Source organism: Pelobates fuscus, chromosome 9 (genome assembly GCF_036172605.1).
Source record: "Pelobates fuscus isolate aPelFus1 chromosome 9, aPelFus1.pri, whole genome shotgun sequence".
Taxonomy (NCBI): domain Eukaryota; kingdom Metazoa; phylum Chordata; class Amphibia; order Anura; family Pelobatidae; genus Pelobates; species Pelobates fuscus.
This window is the reverse complement of record NC_086325.1, coordinates 35,297,372-35,309,679: the sequence shown is the minus strand read 5'-3', so window position 1 is coordinate 35,309,679 and position 12,308 is coordinate 35,297,372.

Here is a 12,308-nt window from a genome sequence, read left to right as displayed (position 1 = left end):
CTGGTTATTGCAATCTATTGCAGTATTACATTTGGACAGTTTTCTTACCATACAAATTCTAATTTAGGTTTGTTTTAGTATGGTCAAATGTAGTTGTTTGCTATTTTATTTTATTTTTTACATTTTAGTAATTCCAGTTTTTAAGAAAAAAACGCTACTGGAGTAGTTTAGAATTTTGCAAGGAGAAGACTGATTTGCTAAGTGATGAACTGAACTCCAAATGGGAAGTATGTTTTTAAACAACTACAATGCAAAATAAGGGAAGTAGCACTCAATAGTAGGTAAATTCTGGTGTGATGTCCAAAGGTAACTTCAATATTTCCCAAAGTGCACAAAGTAAATCACAGACCTCCAACATCAAAGTAGATAAGAGAAACCAATGTGTACTTGGCAATCTTTTGGACCCAAATTGGGCCTTTATTGATAATAACAGACAAAAGAAAAACACAACAGAAACAAATTCTGAAAAATATAGATAATGTAGTGTTTCCCAATTGTATCTTTGGCTTTGATAAATATTAGTAGAAATCTTCACTCAATTTCTGGTTCTTGTGTACAATTCTCACTTTACTTTTAGCCTGTATGCTCATACCACAGAACATAAACCCACCAGAATAGAATGGATAAGAACTTCATTCTATGATATGGACTGACAACATTTCGATATGGACCTTACCAAAATGAAACCTTTTGTCAAACTTGAAAATGTACAAAAATTAGACTCATGGCTATTCATGATCTCAATCAGGGTCAGCACTCAACCAAATGCGCCAGATTTTCACCCAACTTTACAATTAATGTAGGAGTGAGGGGATCATTCATCATGTCTTACCATGATTGCTCAGGAGACTCCAGTACACTTCTTTCTTTCTACCCATCTCATCACTCATCACTCTTAGTATAGTATATTGAAGTCAGTCATTAGGCTATGTCCTGGATTGACAGAATACATGTGGACCCAAATAAGATTATGTAAACAATTTATTAATTGTGGCCTATTAATTTTGGTAACTGTTTGCGTGCCTTAATTTGGTAAACTTTTGATCGCCTAACTGACGCTGGATGCCCTCACGCTATGCATTAAGACATCCAGTGTCTGCTAAAACCCCATAGAAAAGCATTGATTCAATGCTTTTTTATGGGGTTTTCCTAATGCAATTGAGACGCTTGCCGCACATGTACATTCGGTCCCCTACATGGCCGATGTCAGTGGAGGATGAGTAGAGCTGGAACCTTACCAAGCACTGAGGGACATAGGCAATGGAATCAAGGGTTTCTGCATCAAGGGGGAAAGGTGTGAGTGAGTGAGGGGGGCACTATAGGGTACAATAGTGCTAGGAATACCATTTTGTGTTCCTAGCCTATAGTTTCCTTTTAAGTATATTTTGCTCTAGTACAAACAGCACGGCATTGGTTAATTTTTTTTTCCATCTAAAACACACTGACAAAAATGCAATGAGCATCCATTGTACACATATTTTTAGTAATTTTTGTAGTAATATTTTAAATGTATCATGAAATACTTTATGTTATATGCTATTGAAAGCATTGCTATATTTGTTGCACACCATGCTTTAGCAAATATTACTATTATTACTATGCTGTTATTTAAACATCTTTTATTAAGCTGACCATTTATCTTAAATAAACAAAAAAGCTGCACATATGTAGTCCCAGCAAATGTTCTTCGATACTGTCTCTATGCTCATGATGAATACACACAAATATAATCAGATGGTATAGGAAACGTTAACTTAAAGTATTGTGGAAAGACTGTTATCGTAGTTACACTGCGTTTGTATTACATTTTTAAATTACTGCAAATAGATCCTGGTGGCGGACTTGACAAATTGCGTTTTTAACAGTGTAAGGAGACTGATATTGATGCTTGGAGAGAAATGATAACTAAAGTACTTACCAAATCAAGTATAATTTTTTTTACAATACACAATAGTGAATTCTGAACCTCTGGTTGGCAAGGTAATCGTGCCTTCAATTATCCATCATTTATTTTTATCATGCTCAAAATGTCAAATGTCAAAACTGAACAGCCAGAATGTCAAGCTGTCAAAACTTTATATCATCTGAATTACTTTCTTAGCATTACTGTGAAATGTGCAAATGTGCCACTGTGGTCCCATTTAAGGAGGGATGCCATCAACTTTATTTTATGAAAGTTGGCATTGATTGCAGTACATTTGAAGTATTATCTGCAAGGATGGGCCAAAATAAAAGAGAAGGAAAAGGGTCCTCTCTACCTAGGCTAGCAAATCTTGCATAAAAGTACTTTTTTCTTGATTTTGTTTTGACTGTATAAATATTTTAGTAATATATATTGTGCTATCAGAAATGTAAGTATAATTTACTGTTTGCTGTAAAAAAATGACTGTTATGCATCTCCTGCATATCTCATGTTGGACTCTTGGGCTCAGAAACTTGAGAAATCATGTTTCGACAACCATCCAAGACTTCCCATGTCGACATGCAATGATCATAGACACGTATGGCATTTCAGACCTGATACTGCATTTCTGCAAATACCTTTATTAATAGACAGTGTCTTGAACACTTTTTTTTTTTAACCAAAGCACGTGTATGTATGGTGCTGGTATCTATCTATCTATCTATCTATCTATCTATCTATCTATTTATCTATCTATCTATCTATCTATCTATCTATCCCTGTATCTATCTATCTATGTATCTATCTATCTATCCCTGTATCTATCTATCTATGTATCTATCTATCTATCTATGTATCTATCTATCTATCTATCTACCTGTCTGTCTGGCTGTCTGTCTGTCTGTCTGTCTGTCTGTCTATCTATCTGTCTGTCTGTCTGTCTGTCTGTCTGCCTATATTTTATCCTAATGCATTCACCTAGACAATTGCTAAGTAAGGGATATATAAGTGCTCTACATTATAATGCCAATATTACACATAGTAATTTCTTTTTCCTGTTGAAAACCATGTGGTTGATCTCTCTGCATAGTTAATGCACATACTGCCTTTTGTTGATGGAATTGCACAGACCAGATGATTGTGGAATTATATGCATTACATAGTTGGCTTGGATCTTAACTAATACATTTCATATGTGTTGGCTCTATGTCATTTTATTATTAAGCAGATTATGAAGAAAAAGAGAGAACAAAAAGTATAAATTTCAAGACAATGTTTACAAACGACCTCCTAGCTGGCAGATAGCGCCTAAAGATTTCTACATATACCAAAAGGAGAGAATTGGAGGATGCAAAAACTTAACATGTAGGAACAGTGGAATACTGATTAGGTGAGTTAGCCACAAAACATAAAAAAAAATCACTAAATCATACATTTAAAAAGTCCTTCAATAGTGGACTTGCGAACGTAACACAAACTGCCAAAAAATATAACTAATTTAACTCATTGACTTAGTAAGTTCAGCTGACTGCTTCATCAGGAGTGGATGATGGAAATGGTGTCCATTCTAGAATAGCTTGTTAACTTTAAAAGGAGTAGGATCAGGGCATTCCTGGTACCCTAACCACTGTAGTGAGCTACAGTGGTTATGGTGTTTGGAGAGTTCCTTTAAATACCCTCAGATAGAAAAGGGGCCAAGCTAATTATTAAGTTGAAATTCCAATCTTAAGGCATTACCTTAATGTAGCTGTGAAACAGCCAGTGAAAACAACAATCAGCCTGTATATGTAGAACTGTACCCTACAAAGTGAATGCAGCTGTTTGCAAATGCTTTTTTTCTGCAATTGTAGACACGTTTGGCATAAAATTTAATCCTACACTGTAAATATTTTTAGAAGTGTGAAAAGCACACAAAAAGTTACATTTTACAGATTTTAGGCTAAGGTGGTAACGCAGCTGGAAAGTATCTACTTTCTTCTGCTAAAATATTTAGATGCTATGCAACATTTTGGGGGTTTGCAATTACAATTAATCAAAACAAGCATACTAAATTCTAGAACATCACAAAACTAATAATTACTGCACATGTACTTGTGCTCACCCATTGGGAATAATTGTAGAAATAGTTCAGGTATAATGTATAGGAGAGCTCGGATGAGAACTGAATCTGTACATGTTTTGAAATACATTCCAAGGGCATGAAAGCGTGCTCGCCAAATCAAAGAGCCACATAATCCTAAAAATAGAGGGTGGTGGGTTTGGAGGCAATAGTTAAAGTAGGAGCATGCCAGTAACACAATTCATGATATGTCTATCTAGAACACTGCATTTCAGCTTGACAGACAGCAGGACAAGCCTCCAGAACAGGACTGCCTGAGCACAGCTCAAAATATCTCATATTGAAGAAAATGCTCAGAAATAACCTTTAGCTGCCAGCTATATGCTTTTTATGCATTTAAAGGGATCCATTTATTTAATTGCTAAATACGTGGGACACCATTAAAAAAAATAGATTGGAAGGAAAAGGATCCAAAATCAGGACAATCTTGAAGCATCCAGAAAAAAATTCAGAAGGTGCAAAGAAAGGGGAGGAGTTTACACTTCATGGTATTTCTTGCCGAAACTCTAAAATTGTCACCATGCATCAAAATATTTATTTTATTTTTTTCTGTGAATCCAGAACAAAATACAACATCTTTTCCTTTAATTGTTCATGGCATAAAAAGAACTATTTTTTACCATGTAAATAACTATCATAAATGGGTGATATTTATATTACTAGGGCTAAACTTTAAATCAGCTTTTAAAGTTAATATAAATATCTCATTCAGGCTCTCTGTGCATAGAGAATTGTGGAAAGATAACAAATGTATAATAGTTTAAACTCATTCCATAAATCGATAATAAAGCATTCATTTCAGCTCTCAGAGAGATTGTTAAAACCTACTGGCAGCTGACAGCCATTGAGCACAGTATGACTGTTTGGGTATCCCAGGATTATGGAATTACTATTGGATTGTAATGTCATAAAAGTAACACAAAGAAAGATATCAAATTGAATTATTTATTCCAAGAGGTCCAACTTAAGCTTGCAGAGCAATCTCAGTGAAAGGTAGGTTTCAGACTTATTCAATTAGTATAAATTCTAAATGAAAACACTGGAGGTATAAAACTGTAAAATGTAGAATATTACCAATATTAACTCCCTCAGTATACAACAGTTGCTCAATTGACTCATCCGTCCAGCTGGTGAGAGAGTTAAGAAATATTATTAATTATGCATACATTTTCCTGTAAACTTCATAATATACTTTGGCTGATTAATAATTTAAAATTTAATACTGCATATTTCCAAATGCAAAAACAAGACCTAATACAAAGGTGAAGCTTGCGTTATTTCCAAAAGTTACATTATTTTTTTCATGGTCGCGGATGCGGTCAATATTATTTTAAGTGTTACTTACTAAAGTGTTGCTTGTTACCAATATCTTTTCACTATCTATATAATTAGAAATATGATAAACATAGTTAAAGAATGTTTAAGATCAAAATTCGAAAATATATTTAACTGAATGTAGGTGTTCACGCTAAGTACTATAACCACTGTATCCTACTGTAGTGGTTATGGTGCCATGAGTCCCCTGGAGCCATAATTCAGTAAACTGTTTTACTGAATTATGAATTTATTCAATAAACTCCCCCAATCCACTCCCAAACCTCCACTGTCAAAGTGGATAACCAAACCCTGCAACTTCCTTTAGATGTAGCAAATGCCTTTAACAATTATTTTGTTGGATGCTCCACTGCCCTGATTGCCAAGCTAATAAAGGACATGCATCCTGAAACTGCAAATGTGGATCAGGCCCCACTCAATTTGCAAAGACCCAATATAGACAAGTTCATTTTTAGACCTGTACCTATTAGTGTCAAACCAGGCTGGACCTGATCAAATCCCAGCAATGCTGTTGAAGCTCAGTGCGCCGGCAATTACTAAACCTGTCACAACCCTAATTAACAAATCCTTGGTGTCTGGATACATACACAAACTTTGGAAGACTGCAAGAGTAGTGCCTATCCATAAAAGTGGTGATGCTAATTTGGTTTCTAACTATTGCCCAATATAATTTCTTCCAGTATTGTCAAAAATCTTAGAAAAATATGTCCATACGCAACTATTGAGCAGAGTAAGTGATGAGAACCGCACTCAGTCCCAACGGCCAAGGGTGCTCCAGAGCAGGACCAGCAATCCCAGTACAATAATCCAAGAAGCAAAAACTCACAGGCACTCCAACTTCAAGCCGCAGGCAGATTTATTATGACAGAATGCAACGCAACGTTTCGACCGGAAAGGTCTTTTTCAATCTTGAAAAATACCTTTCCGGTCGAAACGTTGCGTTGCATTCTGTCATAATAAATCTGCCTGTGGCTTGAAGTTGGAGTGCCTGTGAGTTTTTTCTTCCATACGCAACTATGTGAGTATTACTAACAATCAAACTATCTGACCCCTGATCAATCGGGTTTTCGCCAGAATCACTCCACTGCAACTGCTCTCTTAAAAGGTTGCAATGACATCCAAACTGGCATGGAACAAGGAGACCTAACTGGAGCTATTTTCCTTGATTTTGCAAATGCCTTTGACACAGTAGACCACGACATTCTACGGCAAAAACAAAAAAAATCAGGTATTGGTGATTGTTCGCTAACCTGGTTTTGATCGTATATATCGGATCACTCACAATATGTGTCCATTTCTGACAGCGACTCCCTCCCTCTCCCAGTCACGTGTGGTGTTCCCCAAGGTTCCATTCTCAGCCCCCTACTTTTTACATTATTTATAAATGATCTGCCTAATGTCTGCAAATCCTCAAATGTACACATGTACGCAGACGATACAGTTATATATGCAAGCAAATCCGATTTACCGCAGCTTGAGGCTGTGCTCCAAGACTAGTTTACAGAGGTAGAAAAGTGTATAGCAAAAAACAAACTCTTCCTAAACACTGACAGAACTGTCACAATGATCTTTGGAACAGTACCTAAATTACACAAATTACACAATTCCCACCTATCCATCAAGACAAATTCAAATAGCACACTGACCACAGTCCACTCTTTCAAATACTTGGGTATGTTGTTAGACCCAAATCTATCTTTTGACCTCCATATAGAAAAACTTGCATCTAAACTTTATCCAAAACTAGGTGCCCTGTACAGAAACAAATCCTGCCTAAGCCCTACAGTAAAGAAAAAGATTGTACAACAAATGCTGATGCCAATTACTAATTATGGGGATGTAGTATATGCACCTGCACCCCAAACCCACCTTAATAAACTTAATACATTGTATAACTCATTCTGCCACTTTGTGCTACAATGTACTTACATGACCGACCATTGTGACATGCTAAAAGAACTAAACTGGCATTTATCTCTGTCCCCCCACACCCAGCCTCTTTGGCAAAGATCATCAGAATTGACGATCTCAGACAATCTAATGCTCTCCAATGGGAGTGTCAGTCAAGATGGAGGATTGGGCCGGGGCCAGCACCGGCTGACTTGCGCGGCTTTGGAAATAAAGTGAGTTTTTAGTATATTTAAGGGGGGCAAGAGGGGCTAAATAGTGTTTTTAACAGGGTCAGGAAGACACACTTGTGTTCTTCACACTATAGTGTTCCTTCAAGTTTGTGTAAATGTTTGTGCATAAACGTTTTTCATCTGGTACTAACAAATGAAGGTTTATTTTAATCTACGCCCAGACAAATTGATAGATCTGGGATTTACCTGTGGAATTGTATTCAATAAATATGATTCCATGGGCTAGTCCTGAATAGTTTGAATTGTGTGCGCATAGATTAAAAGTCATTTGATTTTTAACAGTTGAAACGCATTTGTGCACAAGTCTAGTGATTCAATAGCTGAGAGCATCAGAGATTGCACCCCCTTTACAGTGTGAAAATTAATAAGGCAGTTTGTATATTTCTAGTGAGTGAATTACCTAGTGATTGACACATGTCTAAACTATGCAAAGAGAGTTAAACAACTTGCACTGCTGTGTTAAACATACGACAGATTGAGTGAGTGATTCCTCAATGGCTAATATACTTCCTAGTGTTAGCAAAGCTCAAATCTGATGATAATATGTGTGCGTTTATCCATAAAAGAAAATACATTTACAAGTGAGTATCTTTTTAGTCAAGCCAAAATTCATGTAAGGGCTTAGATACACAAAATGCATAGTGTAGGGATTTTTGGGACTACTTGATATCAAGTACCTGGGGAAATCACAAATATATATATATATATATATATATATATTTATTTATTTATTTATTTTTTTTTATTACCTTTTCATTTTATATTATATGATTCTGATGTTTGGAACATCAAGAGCATACAAACTATTAAATTTCCTCCAGCTAGAACTGGGAGTTTTTTTGTTTTTTTTTAATTAACTATTAATCTAGATTTCTAAAGCACTTTGGCTGTTTTTCAAGCCCTACCCAACTTTAACCAAGCTTAGCAATTTACGGTGACTTTCCAACCAACAATTATTTAATGATTACTTGACTTGTTATTTCTTCCAAGATGGCAACTTCCATTGGAAAGTTGATTCTACTGTGGGTTGGGGATTTAATTTCTAATGGACTAACTTTTTAAACCCCAAATGGTTTATTCAACTTTTCAATGAATGCTATAATAATGGGAGGCAATAAATAACTGCTGAAAATGAACTATGGGAATAAGTCTCACTGTGAGTCATCAGGAACCCACATCCTGCTGAGTTCTATCAAGTCTAGAACAGCTTCAGGTCTCAGTGTGCTGTATAATTTAATTAAAAACTAAGCATTTTTTAAAAATTATTATTAGGAACCTTAATTTTGCTGTAAAACATATTTCTCTCTTCATTTTTTTAATGCATGTAAGCTTCAAATCTTAAAGAGATTACATTATGACAAATTTTCATGCATGTTGTTAAACAAAAAAAAAGCATACAGTGTGTTCTTCTTCGTCGTCTAATTGTGTTAAGATGATAGGTAAATGGTTTTATAAGAGGAACACAGATGTCATATGACTGCTCTGATTGTTCATTCTTGCTAAATTATTTTGTTCTTGTGATTTTCTCAATGGATGTGTTACGGTATGTAAGTACTTTAGGTAACGGCTTAAGGTTCCTTTTGATATGTAGGTCACATCTGTGTGCAGAGGGACATCTGTGTGCAGAGGGACACCAAAACTACTAATTTCATTTGATGCTGCATTACATTATATTGTAACAGTAATGCTGTTATTTCTAGGCTGCAGGAAAATGCTGTCAATTTTAATATTTGAATCAAGGAGCGCTTCATCCTATTTAATTTATTGAATGCCTGAGATGATAATTGATGGATTTTCATCAATAATGAGAATAGGCAGAAACCTAGTAAAACGTGTTTATGACTATGTATGAATTATTAATATCAGTATTTTACATATCAAGTGGAAATATTGATTTCTTGGCTTCGCTTCCACATTTTAACCAGAAAGTCTTGCACTTAAATTTACATCAGTCAATTCAATTTAATTGTATCTCTTCACTTCCTGAATAAATCATCTAACAAATTGCAGAACCTTGAGTAATATCCTGAGAAACTATATAAATAATAATAATACTAATAAACATTATGTAATTTTCAAAAAGATACATTTTTGAAGCCCATCCATCCTCCATACCTCCCAGGCGTCCAGTGTGGGGCAGCTCCTCACTCCTCCAGCACGCTGTTTAGTATGACAGGGCCGGAATTACATCATATTCCAGCACCCAGCTTCATAGAGGGTGCGCGATAGAGGAGTGAGAGGCTGCAAGAACAGCCTCCCTCACTGCCTGGCTTCTTCTTCCCCCTCTCCTCCATTCACCAGCAATTGTTGGCAGAGCAGGCACCTGCCATCAAGGTAAACAGGTGCCTGCTCTGCCTTACCTAGCACAGCTTCAGGGGAGCCCTAAGTTGGATAGACGGCCACCTCCTGGCCCCCCTGTGATAGAGCTCCTCTTGGTGTCCCCACCTTTGGGCGCCTGGAGAATCGGCCCCGCGCTGGGAGCAACTCAAGAGCCACTCGCCTAGCGCTGTGACCCCAGACAGGGGCAACGCACCAGGAAACATCCCAATGGGTGCCCCCTGCAAGCCGGTGCCCTAGGGGTATGCCTTTTTTAGCCTAACAGTTGCGCCTGCCCTGTTTACATGTGTTCTCCCTTGGATACAGGAGTGAAAATTATTAATGGCAAATAGTGTTAAATAGACACACCACTGCCTATATAAAAAAAAAAATCAACACTTAGTTAATAAACTCAATGCATGCATTTAATTCTGAATTAATTAAGTCCTCCCCTCCTTCCCCAGTTCAGACTTTCGGTAGCTGTCCAATTACATACATCCCGATGCAGCTTTGAGAAGATTTTGCAAGGCAAGTGTTCTGGGCAATTGCAGCCTCTTGAGTGTATCTCCACTGAGCTAAACAAACCAGAAAGCAACAGGACCAGTTATCTAATTAACTTTCAGGGGGGTGTAACAAGGTTAATTTAAAAAACTGTCAATTCCTATCAAAATCTGTACTTTTTGTAAAATGAAAAAAAGAGGATACACTTTCCGCTAATTAAACACTTCAGCAAACGAAAGTGTTATAGGTGTTTGGAGGGTTCTTTTAACATTGAAAATAATTGCTGTGATAGGATTGCTTGGAAGTTTCACCTGCTTCCTGGTGTAGGGAAATACATACTAAAGAGGATTAAAATTATTTTCAATAAACAAACAAAACAAAAACAAAAATAAACAGGTACATTGAAACATTGGCTTTAATATTCACCAATATTCCACCTGCCTAATATTGTGTAGGTCCCCCAAAACAGCTCTGATGTATTGAGGCATGGACTCCACAGGTTCTCTGAATGTATCCTGTGGAATCGTTCCGAGGTCTTGGGGCCAAGAAATGAGCAGTGGATCCTTTAGGTCCTGCATGCTGTGAGGTGGAGCCTCCGTGAATCAGATTTGTTGTTCCAGCACAACCTATAGATGCTCATTTGGATTGAGATCTGAAAATTGACCTTGAATTCTTTGTCATAGACATAGAAACATAGAAACATAGAATGTGACGGCAGATAAGAACCATTCAGCCCATCTAGTCTGCCCAATCTTCTTAATACTTTCATTAGTCCCTGGCCTTAGCTTATGGTTAGGATAGCCTTATGACTATCCCATGAATGCTTAAACTCCTTTACTGTGTTAACCTCTACCACTTCAGCTGGAAGTAAAGTAAAGTAATACTTCCTGATATTATTTTTAAACCTTTGCCCCTCTAATTTAAGACTATGTCCTCTTGTTGTGGTAGTTTTTCTTCTTTTAAATATAGTCTCCTCCTTTACTGTGTTGATTCCCTTTATGTATTTAAATGTTCCTCAAACCATTCATGAACAATTGTTGCAGTGTGGCAGGGTGCATTATCCTGCTGAAAGATCCTATGGCCTACCTCCTTCCCTCATAACATCCTGCTGCCATCTCTTCACCAGGTTTAATGACACACGTCCACACAGCCATCCCCTGATATAAAAGAAAAAGTGATTCATCAGACCAGGAAAACTACTTCCATTGCTTCATGGTCCAGTGGGATGCTTACATCCACATTGAAGGCACTTTTGATAATGGAGTGGGGTCATTATGGGCACTTTGACCAGTCTGCAGCTACGCAGCCCCATACACAGAAAACTGAGATGCACTGTGTGTTCTGACACCTTTCTGTCATGGCCAGCAAGTTTTTCAGGAATCTGAGCTACAGTAGCACTTCTGTGTGATTGTACCAGATGGGTTAGCCTTCGCTCCCCATGTGTATCAATCAGCCTTGGGCATCGATGTTGATTCACCAGTTGTACTTACTTGCATCACTTCTGGTAGGGACTAATTACTGCATACTGGGAACACGCCACAAAACTTGCATTTAAAAATAATTTGAGGTATTTCTGGAAATGCAGCTATTTCATTTCTCATACCTTGACGCTTCAATATGGCAATGAAAAAGAACAGGTGGCAAGTATGTTCATCAAATCCTTAAACTAATTCTGTTTCCTTTGATTCTGACACAGATTGGTGTGGATGCACAGCCTCATTCTAAAGAGCACTGAAGTATTTCATAGAAATTCAATCAATGAAAACTGAGGTGCATACAAGAATGGACACAGTAGACAGGAGAGGCAAAGGTACAAAGATCAAATTCTAAAGCTTTTTAGGTTAGAACACTCTCAGTCACTATGTGAGACTAGCATAACACGCTGCTATCAACATTTACAGATGAACACATTAAATGAGAATATGTAAATTATGTAAATGTTGTGTACTTAATTTCAACTTGCCCTTAGTAGCTCTAATTACAGTGCAAGGAC